The sequence below is a fragment of the Mercenaria mercenaria genome, chromosome 18 (assembly GCF_021730395.1).
Source record: "Mercenaria mercenaria strain notata chromosome 18, MADL_Memer_1, whole genome shotgun sequence".
NCBI classification, from domain to species: domain Eukaryota; kingdom Metazoa; phylum Mollusca; class Bivalvia; order Venerida; family Veneridae; genus Mercenaria; species Mercenaria mercenaria.
The window spans coordinates 28610801-28626281 of record NC_069378.1 but is presented as its reverse complement, the minus strand read 5'-3'; positions in this window follow the sequence as shown (position 1 = coordinate 28626281).

The following is a 15481-nucleotide window of genomic DNA, read 5'->3' as shown; positions in this document are numbered from 1 at the left end:
AATCATATTCAACTTGTCAAAATTAATTTTGCTATGTAATGAACATTTGAAAAACATATTGTCACACACTGATGAAAAATGAACAGAAAAACAAACTAGCAAACATACTTGACAATGTAAAAGGTATCTTTTTATGACACCAGAGCCTGTTAATTGGAAGTGTGACCTATTTGCCCCCGAGCCAGTCATTGTGTAATAAAGTATGTGCGAATTATGACTTCTCAAGGTTTCTCAAAAGGGACTGACTGACTGATTTAATAAATGTCAGATTTTTAAAATAAAAAGTGGAAAACCTAAGAATAAAACAAGCACACCATAGAAAAAAGTCTTTTAGAAAAGATTTAGGATAAAGTGGCACTAATGTAGTGTAAAGGTTATTCATAATAACTATCACGAATATTTTTACTATTTGAACAGGGGATTACAGATTTTTCATCTTTTAGCGCGTGCTATACCTTCTTGAGATTAGCTGTGCGTACATTCAGTTCAATTCAATTGCGATTTATTGCATAAATACAATGCCTACAGCAAGTGAAAGCATTATATAATATGGAGCAGAGAAAGTACATAATAATTTTCAAAAGAGACAATAAACCAAAGAGCTATAAAAAATTAAAAATGTATTTTATACTTCTTTGAATAAACTAATAAATCAATAAACGACAATTTTTCACAATATTGTCACAAAACTTCTATAGTATAATATTTTCACTCTTGGGCGAACTTTTAACACGTGTTCTATATATCTATACTTTAATATCGAACAATTAACCTGTATTCAGGAAAAAATACTGTTAATCAAATACAAGTAAATGCTCAATCACTGTCCCATTATCTTATGTTCCTAACAACATTTGTACTTGAAAATGAAAAACATATATTTATTGTGTATTTAAGTCTCGTTCATTAAACATGTTACAATTTTCAAAATGCTCTTACGCAGTCACCGAGAAGATTATTATCTGTGTAATAAAAAGACCTGATCGTCCCTAATCCCCTAATAAAAAGGTGTTGATAAGCAATAAACTTGCAAAAAGCTATTAATTGGTAATAAACAACTATCGAAAAGCGCTTAATATGGCTGTTTTCAGAGGCTCCGAAAACATTTACTCAAATGTTGCATTAATAAATTCTTTATAACATATTATGGTTTTAAAAAACTTAAACTAAGGGGTATAAGTATAATTAAACGAATCTTTAAAATACGAGACAGTGGTTTAGAAAGAAATATATATAGTTGTAACGTGCATCATGTCTTATATTTTTTTTATTTATTAACATGATACGTCAGCATCTTTCTCTGTAACATTTATTTTGCGGAAAGCTTGTAATTCCCAAAAACTACGGAACTGAAATTATTCCCGCACTGTTATTATCACTTAATACTATGTTGTAACAATCATATTTTCTGTATCATCGGCAGCTAAACTTCGGGCGAGTTCGTGCGTTTCCGCACGCGTCCGGAAATACCATGGACACGGCAAATAAAGAAATAATACAAAATACACCAACTTTTAAACGTCTAGGGAAGCAAGAAGACATTAAAATAATTTCAAAATAAAAACATATATAAAAAGTTTATTGTCTGTAGAATACTTCAATAGATAATAAATATTCTCAAAATATGAATAAAGTGGCTACAGGAAAAGAATAAGATACGTATCACAGTTTTTGCTTATTTTATTCAGTAACTATATGCCGTAAACAGAGACTGATAGTGATGTTTTTAATCGCCAGGGAAGCATTAATTCTTCATTTTAGATAAATAATTTTTATATCTTTGTAAAGAGAAAAGAATGACGAACACTTCAAAAGGATAATAAATATTGTGTGTTCATTCTGATTAAAACAATATTTGTTCAAACTTTTTTTCCTTCTTTGTTTCTATTGGAAAATATCAACCAGATAAAAATCGATATCGCACTGCCAGGTGATTTCAAGGGGGATAATTTTACCGATAAGACGACAAATTTTACCTAATTGTTGATCATGCAGTCGTCTGTTATTGAGAAAAAGGAAGCATTTTGCTATTTAACAGAATAAAAAAATATATACTACACTTTTTACAAAAGCAATAATTACAGACAGTCAATGAGTCGATTAAAAGCAGTGCCAGTTTTAAGCTTAGAAATGTATTTCTTGCAACTGCTTTATCATAAACACGCAATATTTATTTAATATCATGTTCCTCACTCTAACCGATGATGTTACTAACTCTAAACGCGACACAAGTAAGCGTTACTGACACTCATCGAAGTCTTGCGGCTTAAAACATTGCTTTTCGAGTAAAATATACCAGAAACCAAGATATCTTTGTCCAAATGAAAGCAATATGTACGAGGTGGCGCGGAGTTCACTTATACTATCGAAAGCACACACCTTAATTATTATAAAGTCTGTAAAACGATTCTTTTGAAGCACAGGAGGCAACTAAGCAACATGACGTGAGTATGTAATTGTAGGTTATTAAATTTGTATATTGAAATATGAACGTGTTCTGCAGCAGACATATAAGAATATTGCGCGACTTAATGAAGAATGAATGCATATTTCTCGATGCAAATGTAAAAACCTTTTACAATTACTACACGTGTATTATTCATTATATCAATGATATAAATTTTGTTGTTTAGCCCGAGTGGAACTGAAAATGTCCTAGTTAAAGAACTTAAAAACGTGACGAAATCCATGAAACTGACGTCACAATTGGCGAAACACATCCGATATGAAACTGGAATATCAATATTCATAGGTTATTAACTTTGTATGTGAATATATGCCTTGTTCTGCAGCGGTACTTTAGGAAGGCAATATTATCCGTGAAAGAACAAGTGCATATACTTACATACAAAATTGATAACCTTTTTATTATAAACCCACTTCCAAATGATAACTTTATGTCTTAATTATCGTTTTGTTACGAAAAACGGAAATTACCAGAATTTCTTCGAAAATGTAACAAATAATTCAAACTGACGTGCATTAATATTTTCCGCGAAATTTACCTCAGCTTGTTGTCGCAACGTGCGCGTGGACACCATGGACGTCACACGATTCTTTCTATTACAACGTTTAGAAAACATCCACGTCCGATATGAAAGCGTTCCATGTCAATATGTATCGGTTAATCAGTGTAATTACCTGTTTATTACATGTGTACCTATAATATTGTAAGAAAAGTTTAAAGTGCAATGTTGATTGGTACTAGCATTTACTGCAGCTTTTCAGTTACTATATTATTTTTATAAGAGGCTATACATTGTATAAAATCAAATGCCTTGATAGTTTCCCTTTCTTACATAAAGCATAGTTTAGGGTTGGGGAAAAAAAATTCACGAAGAATTACTAAGAGGTTAATGTATGACTGGGTTGTGCTTTCTTGTCATAATGGCACGCCTATATGGCTTTAGCCCGAGGGCTATTATGAAACTATGTGTACCAGTATGGCTATAAGGCACAATCAGCCGTTTATTGACCTTTTTATTATAAACCTTCGCTTCATATATATCTTGGTATTTTCATTTCACATATTTTCAAAAACTTAAAAGCATTATTTGTATTGCTTTTTATCATTAGTGCCATAAATATTTGACAATAGATCTGAAAATGATTCAGCACCCTTTCAATCGCCATAATAATGTTGCCACATGACGTCAACATTAGAACACACTGGCAGCCGGTTACCCGGGCCATTCTGATTATGGCGCGTGAGGCGCACTGCGCCATTATTGATGCATAAACAGAAGCCGCAATGACCGTTTTAAACGGCTTTTTTGTTACTATTTATAGTAACGTATATAATAAGGAAAAATACTGCACGATCCCGATCTATTGAAACTCAATGGAAAATAATTTTTGGTATACAATAAGGAAAAAATAATTCTTGAACACCGGACTGGCGTTTCCGTTTATTTTACCCATGCATGTAAAACCCATCTGGCACCCCCATGCCAGATGGCTCTCGTGCTGGTAATGACAACTAGCGCTTCATGCATTGATTATATATGGTATTGTATATGCAAACTAAGACATTATCAGGTACCTTGAGACCTTCTCTCCGTCCTTTTTATATATATAGTATATTTTTCGGTCCAAAATACGTTATTTTACGGAAAGAACATAACGTTACGCTACAAACAAACAAACTAAAGTTTCACTGAAACGTCATGACGTCACTTCAGCTTTCGGACGTTAATTTCATGTGCTGTGCGTTAATACTTTACAATAAGAGGGAGTGCTACAAAAATGTACTATTTGCTTTAAATTTCTATTATTATTTGTAAAATACGGTATGCAACAAAAATTATCTGTCAGAAATGAAACGCTTATTTGTATACGATATCCAAGAAAAACTTCAGTCATGTGTTTACGAACTGGATAGAAATATCTGTCCTGAGGGCACTTGCGCCGTGGGCGGTTACGAGTTATGGCGTCTCAGCTTCCTAATACATTCGCACGTAATAGTAAATAGTATTTGCGGGCAAAATAGCAATACGCCTGCGCAAAGTGACGAAAACATTTGTTGCGAAATAGCTAATTTATGTGCAAAGTTCTGGAAGTAATGCTTCACGATCCTGATTATCTAAACAGTTTTGATTACCGGTGTCCGAGACAATTAAATATATTAAGGTTCATGGTGATGGAAAGACCTAGGTGCCCTTCTGAACATTATTTCATATACGGGCGGGCATCTTTGTAGAGCAAACGACCTACTGCAAGCGTACTGGATGGATATCTGACATGAAAATCCCACACTTAAAGCTTAAGTTCAAGCACATAATTGCGATGGCAAGTGGTACGAAGTCAGCGACCATTGACTGCGGAGGCTTTTCACGTTTTAACTTACTGTGAGTGCACAGAATATACAATGCCATTTTAAATGTTTGTTGTTTTTTTTTTCAAATCTATCTGAGATTAAAATAAATGCTTATTTTTGCATGACTTTCAATTTAAGAAAGGAAGATTTTATTTATTTATTTGGGGTTTACGGCGCACCAACACAGTATAGGTTATATGGCGCCAAACAGGAATACAAATTTTGGTTTCACATCTCATTTACATCGAAATAAAAACATGAGGTATGGAATCAAAATTTGCATACCTGCTGGAATCACAGAGTTACAGCAAAACCAAGAGTTAAAACCCTATTAGTCGCCTCTTACGATCATGCAAGGGTAAGGCAGTGGTTCCAATTAAGAAAGGAAAAGGGCGATTCACTAAAACGACAAAATGAAAGATATTCGAGTTACAGAACGACTTTTATGAATTGAGTTTGAAAAAGAAAAGTTAAAAGGTAATGCAGTAAGCTGCATAAGTTTGGCATATCTTAGTAAATGCACAAGTTTTGTGAATCTAAAAAGGAAATTGGGTGATGAAAACAAATCGAATTAATAAAATTTTCAGGAAATGTGCTTGTTTAAAAAGGACGAGGAAGAAAGACATGCAGTAAAGTATAAATAATTAAATTGTAATGTTTTTCCAAGTATTAAAACCTGACAGGTTCTCTATCCGCTTTTAACGTAGAATGTAAACATTGAAATGCATAACATGTATGCACTTTTTTCAAAACTGAATGTATGAGTAATGGTTCAGCAGAACACAACTATTGTGAAGGAGCCACCGACAATGCTTACAACATTCCATGGACTTTGATATAAATGAAAGTATATCACCTAAACATAATTGTTTTTATTGTACAGCCATAACTTTACGTTTTAACTTTCATGCTGAAACTTTATATGAATTTATGCATCCATTTCAAATTTACTCCAGCCTGCGTATGGCTATAATTAATATGTAAAATGATAACGACAAATACATTTGTCATACTGATTAAATTGTTGTACCTTGCTCAGACGTCATCCAGTCATTTATGAAAGTGTCAAGAAATGTTCTCGACGTAAAGATAAGATGTACATAAGAATTTTCTAAAAGTTAAAACGGTAAGTATATTGTTTAGACTTCGCAACACTGTATGTGAGACGTTGTCACATATTGTCTGTTATCGTTGCGGCCTTGCAACATTTATGTAGCTTACATAAGTTTATTTGTAACTAGCTCGTTGTATCTTCCAAAATGCTCCAAAAAGCTAATATAGCTTCCACACTTCAAATTCATCTTTTCAGTTATGAAAACGTAGAATCAATGCTTCATTGCACATAATATAAAATAAATCAACAAGGTCATACGGAGCGACACCGCAACGAAATCGTTGAGATATGTCACATGATATCGTTGAGACATGACTTACGTCGGAACGTAGTTCTCCCGGAGTGAGCATAGAACTATTCCATTGTGTGGGTAAATGAGCAGAGCAGACGCATTTGTCATTTAAAAGAAAATATCAGTGTCAGAATTGCGTCAGTTATCCCTTGTGTCTATGTTAATTAGACTGAGGATGTGATGAAGAATACGTGTATGGCATAAAACTTTTTTTATAGATTTAACGGCGAAATTGTGAAACACCTAAATATTATACCTCACGTAAATGTTGCATTCAGATTCCCCAAAGGTTTTAATATTATACCTTTCTCCCCAATAATTTAATATCACATACGCAAAAGCACTGTGTTGGTTGTCTGCGCATTTATAATTATTTTCCTGTCTCCTGTTGGATTATATGAAACTTTGGCATTGAGTTAGATACTGTATTATTTGCTTTTTAATAATAAACAACACATTAGTACAATTTATTCGCCACAATTTCGAATAATGGTTATATGGGATTTATAACTGTACACAGTAAGATAAATGTATGACATAAGGGGAAAGTCTGCCCTTTACAGGAAACGTTTTAGAACAATTTAATGGTATGTTGTTGTGGCAAGCCACTTTCAAATTTAACAAAAGATAATAGGTTGTATGTTGCAATATATTTGGAAGTTTTGTATTGTTTTAACCCATATAGACAATCTGAAATCAACCAAATTCTGTTTCAGCTATACGTCAACTTGTCAGAATATAAAAAACATTACTGATAAACTATATGTCCCGGTACGAGTTTGATCATGTAGAATTTATGTAAGGTAGCCGGGTAGACTATTGGTAGGGCACTTGCCCTGTAAACTAGGTGTTCTGGGTTTGAGCCTCGGAATAACTGCAAGTCTTTCTCACCCTGAGGCCTTACTTTCTATGCACGGGTGAGGAACTGTTAGGATGCTGCTGCTGCTGCTACAGTTTTACCGGACAACATTAAAGCATATGAAGGATAATAGTCGCTGGCCGTGGTTTGTCCACCAAAGAAATAAAAGTTTCGAATTCTGTCATAAAACTCTTGATAGACTTTAATATACTGTCTTTCGCATGTTAAGCCATGTCTCAAATGACGTACATACCATTTACCTAGAAATACAATCTTGTATTTTTTTTTCAAAATAAGGATACATTTTTACCATTTCTTTTATGAACAAACCACCGCCAGCGGTTGTTTTCCTTCATATGCTGTAACGTTATCCGGGAAAAACTGTAGCAGCAGCTTCCTAGTAATATGATATCCTCCATAACCGAGTCCCATGTTACAGTTCCTCCCCCCGTGTATGTTACTTTCCCAAAGCGAACTTTTCTTTTACACTTTAAATTAGTTTTAAAAGTAAACATTGCATTACATATCTTTTGGAAAGTAATGTATTATATTACTATCATATTGAGATACTCATGAATTAATCACACGTGACATGAGTAAACAAACATATATTTGTTTTTAATTTTCTATATCACATTACGCGTAAAGATAAGTAAAGTAGTAATGTGAATATCTGTTAAACAATAAAGAGAAAATGTTTTTAAGATTACTTTTCATAAATGGTATTCCTAATTCATTAATCTAAGCGAAACATAGTCAAGCTCTAACATGATTTCAAATTATACTGTTTATCTGAGCTTATGATATAAATATTTGACAGTACCTGTTTAAATGCATCCAACATAACATTTGGTCTGATATCTGCATGTGGGTTCAAACATTAATCGTGTCAATGTGGCACTGAACTCAACCGAAAAACAACACATTACGATGATTTAGTATGATTTAGCAATCAGTTAAACCGCTAGTCGTTAAAATATAACTTAACATTATTTCCCATGATACACAAAGTCATAATTACTATATTTATTTATCATTTTATTAAACTACACATTTCTTTACATTTATTGATTCCAATAATCTGAAAAATATTAATATTATTTATATGAAATTATTATTAATTAAAATTGCATTTTATCCTTGTAGAAATGTCTGTTTGTAATTTGGTAGTCAAATAAAATATATCCAGGATCACCTGTATATTTTTATAGTTGATAGCTGAAACAGGAAAGGCGCGTACACGTACAAAAACCTTAGTACTAAGTCTTTTGAAACATGTTTTGAACTTGTCTGTATATATTTTCAGTTTCATTCCTGGTGAGTTGGATGCCATATGCGGTAGTGAGTCTTTTAGAATCGTTTTTCAACATAGATTTGCTCAGTATCTCACCAATGCTTGTCCAACTTCCGTGCTTAATGGCAAAGACAGCTTGCATTTGGAATCCTTTGGTCTATGTGTGTCATAATAGCCAGTTTCGAGAAGCATTTATCCAACGTTTTGGCATTTTAAGAAAGTTCAAGAAAGTTCAACATGAACGTGAATCCAAAATGCTTGAGACTGGGGATAGTCAAGGTTTTTCACGAGGAAATGTAAAGCTTCCAAACAACGTGCAAACAAACGGGCTGGAATCAGATCTGTGAAATAGTGTCAACTTTTTGAATTGTCAAATTTCAGATTCACTAGCGAATCAACATTATACAAATCCTCTAAGGAAGTGTACTATATAGCAGTAAAGTCTTTGTAATGATATACTGCCTAGAACCAAAGAAAAGAAGCCTTGAAATCATTACAATGTTTCTTTGTGTTGCATTTGTGTAGCGAATAAAATATAGGCATTGGAACAAAAGAACAAAAAGTGGCACAATTTATTTAGAAATATGTGTTCTTAAATGCATCAAACTTCACAAAAATGAATAAGAGTTAATTGAGCCGAAAAGATGACTCTAATTAATCGATTTGGGAAATATCAATTTCTGAAAAAGAGACCTGTGAGCCATAAAAATGAAACTGGGTAAAATATTCTGGAAAATGGAGATAACTCTGCTAACACATTATTGTAGGCTTATCAAGTACTTTTCACCTACTTTAAATCATGCAGTTTCTTTACTCTTAGTACCTTTAAGCGTGGAACAAACATGTATATTTACTGCAGATGATTTTGAGTGGCGCTATAACTGATATGATCAATGACATGTAAGGAGGAATGCCATGGGGAAATTGTGACATTTTTTGAAGTGAAATGTGTCAAGAACAGAAAGTTATAAAGCAGTGAATTTCTCCATTTGAAATCTTTGTTGATAAAACTGGCAGAAAATGAAAAGAGTCTGTGGCCTATATATATATGTGCCAAAGTATGTGGCACATGTCTAAAAAATGAGACAATTGAAGAAAACAATTTGAGGACTGTCAAAAGCATAACTGTGTTATCTTATTTTGCAGGTCAAGTAAATAGATTACTTGCAGTGAAATACTTTGAATAGGATTAATGATGAAAAACGGTGCTGATTCATCAATTCACATTAACAAATCCGGTATAATGATAATATAATTATATAAACAGGTTGTTTCCCTTTTGTACATAGTGTTTAGTAAAGCCTATACAACGAAGCGATACGTTAGTGGAAATCGGTACAGCAAACATTACGCTATAAAAGCCATAACTAGTTATATCTTGCTAAGTTAAGAAAAAAACGTTTTGTCTTTATTTCTGCATATTGTCAATTTAGCTCAACAGATGAGCTGATTATACAGGTCCATTTGCGTTAAAACTTTCGTTGAAAAATTTCCTCTTCAACATCTTGTTCTCTAGTATTTTAAAGGCTCATTTTTATGTCCCTGAAGGTGGGCATATTAAAATCTCACTGTCCCTCCATGCGTGCGTCCTTGTGTCCGTGCGTGCGTTCGTGTAAATTCTTGTCCGGGCTGTAACTCAGCCATCCATAAAGGGATTTTAAAATAACTTGGCATAAATGTTCACCATAATAAGACGAGGTCACACTTAACTTTGAGTTCAAAGGTTAACAGGGACTGTTCGTGTCCGGTCCAAGGTCAAGGTCACACTTAGAAATCAAAGGTTAACAAGTTCTTTTTCATGTCCGGTCCATAACTCTGCCATCCATGAATTGATTTTGAAATAACTTAACACAAATGTTAACCATAATTAGACGATATGTCATATGAAAGACCCAGATCTCTAGCTCCAAGGTCAAGGTCACACCTAGAATTCAAAGGTTAACAGGTGTCCGGTTTATACCTCTGCCAATTATCAAGGGACTTTGAAATTACCTAGCAAAAAATGTTTCCCATAATGAGACAACGTGTCATGCACAAGATGCAGACCCCTAGCTCTAAAGTCAAGGTCACTCTTGGAGGTTAAAGGTTAATATGGTTTATTTCTTGTCCGGTCCATCGATGAAGGGATTTTAAGATTACTTGGCATAAATGTTTTCTATAATGAGATGATATATCATGCGCAAGACCCAGACCCCTAGCTCCAAGGTCAAGGTCACACTTAAAAGTCAAAGCTTAACATGGTCTTTTTCTTGTTTGGTCTAAAACTCTGCCATTTATCAATGGATTTGAAAATAATTTGACACAGATGTTAACCATATTGAGAAAATGTGTGGCGCTTATGATCCGAGTCTCTCAGGTTAGTGTCAAAGTCACAAAATGATTCATAACTAAACTATTCTGGCATATTTTGTGCAGACAACTGTAGCATTCTTGGGCACTCGTTGGGGACATTTATGAAGCATGGTCGGAGGATGCAAAAACAGTTATTCTTTACAATATAGAGTTTGTCGCAAAACACAATGTACTGCGTACACAGTTTATGGAAAATAGGTATTAGAAAAAGATACATACATGTATTTTATTACGAATATATTTTCTTCTCTCGTTACATGTCTTAAACATATGTATTGCCACTGCTGCATGCGTAAAAATAATTCGTATAATAAGCTTTAAGAGACAAGATTAGTATTGACATATTATTTTCGTTAATAAATATATATTTCTCTTACTAACTGAATGTTTGTCTCCTTGTTTTCTTGTACATAGCAAAACTTATACATATTTCTCTAAGACATGTTTATCAGACCTCATTACAAATACGAAGGCAATTTTATGGGGGTCCTGAATCTTTACCAGGTACCATGCCAGTTTGTTTATCATGTTATCTGAAGCTAGTGGTACCGTTGTATGCAGTGTGCTTCATCAGCCTGTGTCGGACTGCAGCTCTCCTAATATGATGAGCATCTTTGGACCCTTGAACAATAAGATCGCCTGATCTTTATATTCAGCTTAACGAATTTGGACCATGGAACCTTTTTACGTAATCAGATTGTCAATCTTGGACACTGTAATATAAAGACCGACTGATCGCCATATTCAGCTTAACAACCTTGGACCATGTAACTTTTTTACCGTATGGTCTCAATAGTCAGCTTATTAACCCTGGCCCGTGGAATTTCAAGACTGCCTGATGTCTTTATTCAACTTATCAGCCTCGTATTTGAAAATTTTATACTGCATGACCTCCATATTCAGCTTATTAACTCTGGACCATGGAACTTTTATACCGTATGATCTCAATCGTCAACTTATTAACCCTGGCCCATGGAGCTTCAAGACCGCCTGATGTCTTTATTCGACTTATCAGCCTCGTATTTGAAACTTTTATACTGCATGATCTCCATATTCCGCTTATTAACCCTGGACCATGGAACTTTTATACCGCATGATCTCAATCATAAGCTTATTAACCCTGGTCCATGGAACATTAAGACCGTCTGATGTCCTTATTCAATTTATAAGCCTTGCACTCTGCGACTTATTCAACTTTTCAGCCTTGTAACTCATACCGCATGATCTCCATAATCAGCTTATCAACCATTGACCATGGAATTTAAGACCGCCTGATGCCCTTATTCAACTTTTCAGCCTTGTAACTTTCATACCGCATGATCTCCATAATCAGCTTATCAACCATTGACTATGGAATTTAAGACCGCCTGATGTCCTTATTCAACATATCAGCCTTGCACTCTGGGACTTATATACCACATTGTCTCCATATTCAGCTGATCAATCTTGAACCATGGAACTTTTACAGCACCAGATGTCCTAACTCAACCTATTAGCCTTTAAAGGACATCGGAACTTTTAGATCACCTGATCTCCATTTTCAGCTAATCAGATTTGAACCCTTAAGTTTGTCTGTGTATTTTTTCTGATGCGAAGCCTTTCATTCATTTGGCACATGTTTATCAACATATACAAATAAAGTTATATTCAAACACAGAACATGTTAAAAATACCGCACAGTATTACGGCGTTTTTATTCTTGGTATTATAAATATATACGACGAAAATTGATAGTTGGCTCGTTGGTGGTGCTGAAGACGAGTCGATGGCTAATGACCATGTTGTAGTGATACGTTTAACGGTCCGTCCAATTTTCTTTCATTTTGCATTAAATACATTGCGTGTATGTTTTCCTCCGTCCTTTGGTTCTAATTATCGTATAAAATCAGCAGTATTAATTATCGTATAAAATCGGCAGTATCTTTAAATTTATCAGTACCGACATTTTTCCCTGTTAATGTTATCTAAAATGAAGTAAATGAGTGTCATAAAATTTATCAAACTAACCTGTTATGTTTGTACATATCACAGCAGAGCTTCAAAAATATCACATCATACATAACGCAAGGTGAATTTAAACATAATTACGTGTTAATAATGACATTGCTCAGTAAGTCAAAAAAGTTGGAACTATACTAAACTTGAATTGTCTTCTTTGATCCTTATTGAAAAATTAGAATTTAAATACAGTTTAGAAAAATGATAATTTATACTTGTCATGGAATCGAACTCGCAACGATAAAGTACGAAACCAAGCGCATTACCGCTCGGCCAACGAGGAATTAGGGTTTGCATCTAAAACGTTTAATATGGACATAATTTTATGTAACCATTTATTTATTTACATTTCTAAACGTCATAATACTGTGCAATATTGTACGTTTTAATTGACCTGGCGGGACGTGGTGTCGCGACGGTCCACTGCATTATTATGCAGGATATGTAGTATATTCGGCAACCTGATTTCTTATTCAGTGGCCATCTACCTTACATTGTAACCAATGTAGCGTTGGATTTTAGTCGTTTGTTATCGAAAGGTTATGGAACTAAACAATTATATTGCTCTATCTATTTTGCTCGTGTTTTTGAGATTACCATTATTTGCATAAGTCAGAGATTAATTCCGCCCCGCCAGGTCGAATAAAACGCCCAATACCTACAGCATTAATGGACACAATTTTACCAGTAACGAACAACTTTAAGATTCAGTTAAAGAAAAAGATTTAGAAGCCGTTACGTTCACACGATTTTTCTAGCTTTATCTGAACAAACAGGAAGAACATATGAAATAGCACTTAAAGAACAAATCTTTATCATATGTTCTAATAATAGATTGCAACGACGTTTCTGCAGAAAACAACTACTGACTTTTGAAAAGAAATCTTTTTTATCATTATGGTGATTTTGTTTTAGCTAGTACATTTATATCTATAACATTCTACTTCTTTTTTGTATGTTTCGGTTTAAATCATTATGGAATATTTTCTATAACTGACTTTAAATTTTATACTGATCTTGCTTTTTAATGGCATGTAGTATATTTCAGACTGAAAACACCATGTAAAGGCTTTAAACTTTTATCTTCATTCATCTATGGATGTAAGTTTGCATTTTCTATTTAGAGACTGATTTTCTAATTGAATGTCCTCTCTTATCATTACATTGAATGTCTTCTATGATACCAAACTGCCAGGACACATGGAGCTTTGGTTTATTCGTAGAATCACTAAAATAACTCTATATTTAACTAACAATTCTCTGACATATACTTCACAGCATAAAAGTGAAAACTGTTCAGGATAATAGTAAGACTCAATTTGCGTATCTTCCCCGTTTTCCTGAGCAAGTTGATAATAATTATGGTTATGATGAGGATTACGATGATGATATTTTTTGGTTTTTATTAGGTTTAACGTCGTTCCTACATAGACTTACAAAGTCTGTTGAGATCAAATAATCTGTAATAATATTAATTTCTTTCTTCATACTGGCACTGAAATGTTGTAAACTTTTCCAGAAAGTGCTATCAGAGAGGATTGATTTTATGGCCAAGTGCTTTACATTTAATGACTCTAACGACTGATGCCAGTCTATACCTACACAATTATAGGTCATATGGCGACTTTCCGGCATTGATGATGGAAGAAGGCTCCAGGTGCCCCTCCGTGCATTATTTCATCTAGAGCAGACGTCTGGGTAGAACCACCGACCTTCTTCAAGATATATGGATGGCTTCCTCACATGAAGTATATTTAAGTACATTTCTTGTAGCAACCACTGTTTGGAATTTAGCCAAACTTCATAGGAAGCTTTATTATCAAGCGGAGATGCGTATATTATCTTTGTGCTTTAGTAGGATGATTTTTCACTTTAGTATACTTTTTTGTGCAGAGTATTCCTAGTAAGCAACCACTTTTTGAAAGTCATCAAAACTTCACGTGAAACTTAAATCACAATAGGAGATGCTCATATTGTCTTTATGTTATAGTCAGAAGATTTTTTACTCAGTTACTGCCCTTTTAGTATTGAACATTGTATACTACAGTACACTTTCTTGTCCGGAGTATTCCCCAGCAACCACTGGCTTGAATTCATTGAAACTTCATAGGAAACTTCACTTCTAATATGAGATGCGCATATTATCTTCATGTTTCGTTCAGATGATTTTCACCGAGTTATTGCCAATTGATTATTCAACATTAGTACACTATCGCGCCATCATCGTTAGTCAGTTCCACTTTTGTTCGTTTAATATGTAATAATGCAAATTTCGGGGATTATCCATCGGTTTTATAAAGTTACATTTTGTACAGGTGACATGACACTTTTAACAGACAAAATGTAAAGTTCAGATGCTCTGTGGTTTATCCTAACTGTTAAGTAAACAACAGTTGCCATTAAACAGAAAATAAATCTACAAAACCTCTCCACCACCAGAAGTCTCCAGGCCTAGATGTTTTCATCATTATTACTCTTAAATACCACTTAAAGTATGGCTAATCAAATGCAAGAAATATAACACATCGTAACTCGAGACACCAAGAAACGACACTTACACAGATGTCTTTTATATCCACTAATGATCAATATAAGATACAACAAGAAAATACAAACATCAGATATAAGATATTAAAATTTACTCGTTTTTTTTTAAGTTTTAGATACAAGAGAAAACAAATCAAATTCATTTTTCATTGCTTGAACATTTGAGTTATAAATAGAAAATTCTTATAATGCACAGTCATAATTACTTC